The sequence below is a fragment of the Euphorbia lathyris genome, chromosome 4 (assembly GCF_963576675.1).
Source record: "Euphorbia lathyris chromosome 4, ddEupLath1.1, whole genome shotgun sequence".
NCBI classification, from domain to species: domain Eukaryota; kingdom Viridiplantae; phylum Streptophyta; class Magnoliopsida; order Malpighiales; family Euphorbiaceae; genus Euphorbia; species Euphorbia lathyris.
Window position 1 is genome coordinate 95,745,549 of NC_088913.1, and position 8,071 is coordinate 95,753,619.

Sequence of the window (8,071 nt, forward strand, 5' to 3'; positions counted from 1 at the left end):
CCCCCAAAAGCGACAATAACAATATAATAACATGGGAAAACGAAGGAAATAACGTAGAATAACCATTTCTAACATGGTAACAAGAAGAAAGAAACCAAGTAACGAACAGGAAGATGAAGAACCATGGCTTCGTTTTCTAGGGTTAGGAAGTTGCAGAATCAAGAGATGAAGAGAGGAAAAAGAGAAATTCATTGTGATTTGGCGAAATGGTGCAGATTTCGTGCAATTTAAAGGAAGAAAGGAAGATCAAAAGTCTTGAAATCATTAATGCAGGAGCCAACTTTTCGCGTAACCAAGGAGATAGGGGGAGAGGCCGTTCGCGAGTGGTGGGAAGTGGGAAGGTTAGGGGTATTAGAAAAGTAACACAAAATCAGTCTAGATATGTAGTAGGTTGAGTAAATGGGTTAAATATGTAAATGAGCTTCCAGTTTGATCCAGTTTTGTAAATTTCCCTAATAAAAAATCATTTTTATCCTTTCCCTCCTTTACACTTATCCCCCAATCTCTTCATCTTATTCTCTCAATTTCTTTCTTACTCTTCAAATTTCTTTCTCTTTGAATGTCTCTCTCCAACTCACTTAGAGACAGGCTGTTCAAGTTGAAGAGAAGCAAGGTCCTGCTAGCCAGAATACTGACAAGGCCTACGAGGGCGTCGAAAAGGCTGTAGCAGATGGAGATGTTGATTCTACAAAGAAGAGGTTTAAAGAATTAAACAATTGATAAACAAAAATATGAAACTAATCGAGCATATATATTATGATATCAATGCAGATAGTTCAAAGAATAGAAACAAACCAGGACGATAAGCATTAACATTAGCTCACATTTCAATCAAAGTCGCAATAAGATAAGTTTTCCCTTCATTGTCAATCCAGAATCCATGGTAGCCACAATAAGATAAGTTTTCCCTTCATTGTCAATCCATTACACCCATAACAAAGCTTAAAATCCTCAATTTTCTCCGTAGAAAAATAAAATTTCGAATTGCAAAATCAACTAATCAAACACCTCGTTATAAATAACAAATGTAATTTTAGCCTGAACCTTCAAAAAAAGTAAATAAAAAGCACTATAAAACACCTTATTATAGCACTTTTTATTTACGTTTTTGAATGTTCAGGCTAAAATTACGTTTGTTATTTATAACGAGGTGTTAGATTAGTTGATTTTGCAATTCGAAATTCTGTTTTTCCATGGAGAAAGTTGAGGATTTTAAGATTTTCTTTATGGGTGCAATGGATTGATAAAGAAGGGAAAACTCCTCTTATTGTGGCTACCATGGATTCTGGATTGTTCAATGTTGCTAGGACTTTGATTGAAATGGGAGCTAATGTTAATGCTTACCATCCTAGTTTGTTTCTATTGTTTGAACTATCTGCATTGCTATCATAATATATGCTCGATTGGTTTCATATTTTTGTTTATCAATTTTTTAATTCTTTAAACCTCTTCTTCGTAGAATCAACATCTCCGTCTGCTACAGTCTCTTCGGCGCCGCCGTAGGCTTTATTGGCAGTGTGGCTAGCAAGACCTTACTTCTCTTCAACTTGAAGAGCCTCTCTCAAAGGGAGTTAGAGAGAGAAAGATATTTAAAGAGTGAGAAAGAAATTGAGAGAAGAAGATGGAGAGATGTAGGGATAAGGGTAAAAGAGGAAAATGATAAAAATTGATTTCTTTTATATAATTTACGGGTCCCACTTTGCTAATGACTTGAATGAAAATGATGAGGTGTTTTATTGACCAAGTGTTGACCGGTCATTTTTACCGGCTGTACACCAAACTGGGAGGTCACCTATAAGGTCGTACATATTAATGAGAAAAAAATGAAGGTTGTACACTAAAGTGTGAAATGAGACAAATGTTGTACATCATGGATGAAATTTACCCTAATATCAAGTGATAAAAAATGTTTCTTACATGGAAACCTTCAACAAGAAGTTTACATAGAGCAACCACATGAGTTTGTTGCTCAGAGGGAGTATGGCAAATTTTATCGTATCTATAACCTCGTAATCTCTAGTAATATGAAGATGCATACACAATCTCAAATTTTTTATTTTTCACGTAACTTTTTCTTCCATCTCTCTACCTTGATGAAATGTGATTAAGTTTCTTATCCTTAATTCTACATGATTCATACATGGGAAAATTGTTTTTTCTTGATTAAACTTAGTTATAAATTCCATCAACATTGACTGGTATAGATTTTCAATCAAGATACTTAACCGTCACAAGATAAAAAAAACATGGACATGGAAGAAAAAGTGAGAAGAGAAGTAATTTTTTTTAAATTGTTTATGCATCCTTATCTTATTAAACTTTACGAGGTTATAGAGACGAAAAACTTTACTGCCCCTGAACACCAAACCCATATGGGTGCTTTATGTAAACTTCTTGTTGAAGGTCCTTATGTAAGAAAGAATTTTTTGATATCCACCTGATGCAATGACCAATTGGAATAGGCTGCCATTGAGAATCAAGAATCAACACCGCAATAGTCCAGTAAAAACTAATACACAAATCAACAAAACAGAATGAAAGAAATCCAACTTTCCATAAACCACAAAGAAATGGAGAAATGGATGAGATGGGAGAAACAACAGAGTAGAAAGAAATATTAATCGATAGAATACCCAATCAACAAAATACTATCACGATTCTGTCCAATATACTAACAGTAGACCCAATTCCAAAGCAACCCTAAATCACTTTATTTTATTTCCCATCATCACCCATAGAGGCCACACCAGATCTCACATCTCTCATGCCTCTAGATTATTAGTCCTTTTGAGGTTATGGAACAAGTTATAGGCTTTGACTCTTTTTCAGATATGGATGGTAACTAAGACCTCAATAAAATAAAAGAAATCAGATAGGAGGCAAACAAAAAATTCTTTAAAAAATTCAATCTCGACCATTGTTCGTCGATAGACAGTTCTGACAAACACAAATCAAAGAAAAATTCGCGAAGCCAATTAAATACTAGGCTCTGATATCATATAAAGAACAATAAAGAGATTGAAAAATTTCTTGTACATTATTATTGATTAGCCATATGTATTTATATATGAAGTAAAAAGCTAAACAAGGAAAGCCAATAAAAGCTAATAAATTTACATCTATTGACCATTGATTGTGATTATTGACTATCGTTTTCACACTGTAACAAGTACAAAATAAAAGCCAAGTCATCCTCTTCCTTATAGAGTCTAGGAACTCCTTAAAAATAGGAAATCATCCCACTAGTGGGGCCTTTGGTGACCTTAAGGGTACAGAAAACTCTCTAAATAGTAAAAAAAAATTACAAAGGGAGCTATGGAAATCTGGTTGTTCCCGAAGTTTCGAGGAATTCGAAGAAAAACACACACAAAAAAGAATCAACAGAGAAGAATATAAACAACAGAAACCAAAATAACTCAATAGAAACCAAAACAGTTGGCATATATATACATTGACTTGTTTACAAGGGTAGCTTCAGTATTCTAGAGGCCGTAGACAACTCTTATACTTTATTTTCCTTATAAATCTAAATTTAACAAATATAAAATTTAATTAATTCTTAACTGGACCAATAAGAATCAAATAAAAATTAAATTTTGCGGGGAAATGTGCGGGGAATAAAATTGTTAACAACTATATTGTTCTCGGATAATGTACATATTTATCCTCCACCTATAAAACAATACAATCTTAATCCTAACATTTACTATTTAAAACCAAATCACATCCATACCCAATTAGGAATTGAATATTTCTAATTAGGTAGGTTTTAAATTTATTCTTTAATTACTATATGGTAATTGAATAAATCTTTCAAGAAAATGTAACTAATTTATTATTTCCATAAAATGTAATTTAAAACATTCCTAATTAATTAGTTCAAATAAATACAATGATCTGTATAATTACGCTAATTCAAATTAATCAATATACATACATCCATCTCAATTCGTCATGTGCAAAAATCGGCCCAACTAATGTGCCACGTGGAATTGATTCCAACTTACCATTTAGTCCCTTCGTATTATTTTTTGTGTGACCCATTAGATTCTTATCGCAACTAGCAGTATAAATTTACTACAATTCATTTAATATTTAACTCATTAATTTCTATCTATCAATTCTATCTGAACTAATCCAAGTAACTGTATAACAAAGTGAATAACCCGACTTAAGAAAGAAGTTCTCACTCCCCTAGAGCCATAAGAAGTTAAAGTTGATTAAGATGGGTTACCTTTCACTGAACACCTGCAGTATAATACGATCCTTTATTAGCTATATCCAAGCAAACCGTGACTATAGAAAATGTCAAGAGACATATGCAAAGACGTTTGTTTACTTACTCATATTGAATTAACTCACAATAGATATGTCAAGTGGAATCTTCATTTCACCCTTTAACCTATCACCTTGCAGGATTACCTAAAGTTCGGCATGCTTACCCATACGAGAATGGATGCAATAGTGGCCGATGTAGGCACAAAGTTTGAGGACCACTTTCGGATTATGAGATAGTGTCCTTGAATAATCCAAGGGCCGCCACTGACAACTCTCTCTCGGTCAGCCATATCCCGAAACTGAACAAGGTGAAATCCATGACCAATGTCTATTATATCAATCTGACCCTTCAGCTTCTAGCAAGGCAGGTCTTGATAATTTAGGGACCCTAGGCAAAATAAGCAATAAATGTCCATTTAATATAAAATTTACTAATTAAAGTGTAAATGTTGGGTACGCTTTTTAATTATTTTTTATCAATGGGCTTTCCGAAAAAATCAAGCCCTCCTGTATGATTTTATCACTATCTATATTAAAAAAAAAAATTAACTTTCATATATACATGTAACCAAAAAAAGGCCCCCTCCAGCACTGGGCTCTAGGCCGGCGCACCCCGAGCCTAGGCCCAGGGCCGACCCTGGCTTCTAGAGCTCAAGGGCTCGTTTCTGAAGTGCAACATAGCCTACATTCTTGCCCAAAATTTTCAGTATCAGCGCATCCCGCCACTTGATAGCCTAGTCGTCAAGCAATTGAAGAGCCACGAATGAACTTTGGTTTCAGAGGATTTCCATTGTTTACACTAACCAGGCCTGCTGCAAAAAAATCTCACGTTACTTGTGACGTTTCCGTCTACTATGTGCCGATTACAATTTCGCAATAGGATCGAGTGTCCGAGGTTTCCATGTCCAAATCGGAGCCACCACCGTCGGCGACGGGCTGGATGTTTGCAGGGGCGTAGATAGGGGGGTGGGGGGCGAGCCCCTCCGGCCGCCGGAACCACCTTGACCCCGAGTAGTTTCGGCCTACTTGTCTAAAAAAACCCAGGGTGTTGAATTAGCCCGCCCAAAATGGCCCATTAAGTGTTCGGCTTGTTCAAAATTCAAAATTTCAATATTTTGTACCTATTAGGTATTCCCTAAATTCAAATTTCTATTTTTTTGGACCTGTTAGGCCTCTCTAAGTCCAAAATTTTAATTTTTTAGGCTTCTTAAGCCTCTCTAAATCTAAATTTCTATTTTTTTTTACCTCTTAGGCCCTCCTTAAATCCAAATTATTAATTTTTTTTTGCCTAATAAGCCCTCTCAATCAAATTTTTTAATTTTTTTACTTGTTCAGTCCTCTCTAAATCCAATTTTTTTTTTTTACATATTAGGACTATTAAATGAAATCTAGCTTAATTTTGAGAAATTGTACATTAATACTCAAAAAAATGGTTATTGACCATTCAAATTATAGCACATATATATACAAAAAAAATTGAGCAAGTTCGATTTAACAATTATTTTTTTTTTATTTTTATTTTTACGAACGCACGTGTAAAACCGGCCCCCCAACTGAATAATCATGTATTCACCACTGGATGTATCCGCATTTATGTAGGGTTAGGGTTGGTCCGTTTCTATTATCTTTTCTTTTGATCTTTCTTATTTCTTACTTTCTTTTCTTGTTTTTTCTCTAGATAAATATAATTCGAAAGAAGAAATTATGTGTTTTTTTACACATTCAATTTATAAACATAACTATAGCTTAACATGTAACAAAAAAAAAAAAAAAATACAGGTAAGCAGCAATGATATAGCTGTGATAACCCGCGAAGCCCAAAACGGGTTATATTCATTTCGCAAGCCCAGCCCATATTAAAGCCCCATGGGCTAAGATTGGACGGGACCCGAATGAAGGAAGCGGGCGCAGCGAGTAAACCGCCCCGAATTCCTAAACGGAGCGTCAAGACTCCCACTCAAAACCACGTTCGTTGCCATGAAAGCCACGAAAGGGACATGGCCTAAAAAGGGGTAACCGCCCTCAGAACGTGGCCCACTAAGGAGTAACCGCCCTCGGCGGTTACCCAAAAAACACCTATAAAAGGCCTTAAGAATAAGGGGGGAGGTACGTTCACATTTTTCCCCAAAAAGCTATTGCTAAATTATAGACTCATTCTTACAAAAACTGACTTGATCGTCGGAGAGTTTTCCCGGAGATCCTGTCTCCGGCTTTGTTTTACAGGTAACTCCGGCAAAGAATATCAAAGCGGATCCAGCAAGTTATCATTGGTGCGGTGAACGTGGACCTTTTTTACCAATATTTGGTTAAAGGTACACGAAGAACATGTCAGAACCATCACGAACGACCGGCGTTACCACTAGATCAACCAGTATGAACTCCAGGGGACCACAGATTACGAATTCGCAACCTGCAAGTACACAGCCTGTGGTGCCTAGCTCATCGGGTCCTTTGGGACAATTGAGTCCCTTATTGGAGGTCCAAGTGCAAACTGAGATGGAAATGTCCAATAGTGATTTCGTGCAGATGGATGGACAAGTCTTGGCTTCGAACATGAGCCAGGCGGCTGGAGATCGAATGATTAATTTACTAACGGGCCTCGCCGAACACAATACCGCCGTGACGACTGCTCCTCAAGAACCTGTGGTTATCTCAACACAATCACCGACTATCCCTGTCATATCGGCCCTCCCGCAGCCATCTCAGGCGCCAAATCAAGTGGGCCAGAGTAGTCGCACAAACCCACACAGCCACCCGAGCAACTACTCGCACCCAGATCTCATTACGACGATACATCCGACCTGGCAGCCATCCCAACCGTTGCCAGGAGTGCAAGGCACTCTTCCACTACAGCAAGTGGAACCTTTTCCTCACAGACATTCGGAGTTGATGACTCCTGAGCGGGAGCACACATGGAACTTTGATCCTATAACGGGACAGCGGTTAGTCCCCCAACAGGCACACGTCTCAACACCGATGGGCGGGTGGATGCCACCCAGAATTCACCAGCAGCGGATGGAAGAAGTCCGGCGAATACCCGATATTGACTTAGAAGATCAATTACGAAGCATGATGGAGCGAATGGGGTACTCGCCTAGGCCGAGAGCAGAGGTCCAGAGCGATTCACCTTTTGCCCCTTCGTTGCGGGAATTCATTCCAGATCACAGAATCAAAGCACCTGCCATACCAAAATACTATGGGGATCCAAATTCTGACCCTGAGGCTCATGTCAGGAACTACAGAGAGTTAATGGATGTTGCAGGGGCAAGCGAAAGCATAATTTGCAGGTTATTCTCGACAACTTTGGGCGGTGCGACATCTGATTGGTTTCGATCTTTACCGGCAGAATCTATTCACAATTGGCAACAATATAGCCGGGATTTCTGTGCGAAGTTCGTGGGCTGTAAAGCGGCAGATGTGACAGATAGGCAGCTGAAGGAGATCAAACAGAGAAACTATAATTCCCTAAGGGAATTTGTTGTCGCCTTTAACGATATCCTGGTGCGATTGCAGAACCCGGATATCGTGAGTATTCGCAACATCATGGCGGATGGAACCACAGATTGGAGCATGCGGGAAGAAATCATCCGTAACAAACCACGCACTGTAGCCGAGCTCATGAAGATAGCAAAGGAATTCATTGAAGTGGATGATGTCAACAGGGAACATAGGGCCCAAACTCGGCGAGAAAGAGATGCCGCTAGAACCACTTCGGACAGTCGGCGTCAGACCCAGTCCAAAAGTAATTTTGTTCGAAGAGGCGATCACACACCACTAAACACGACTCGCCAAG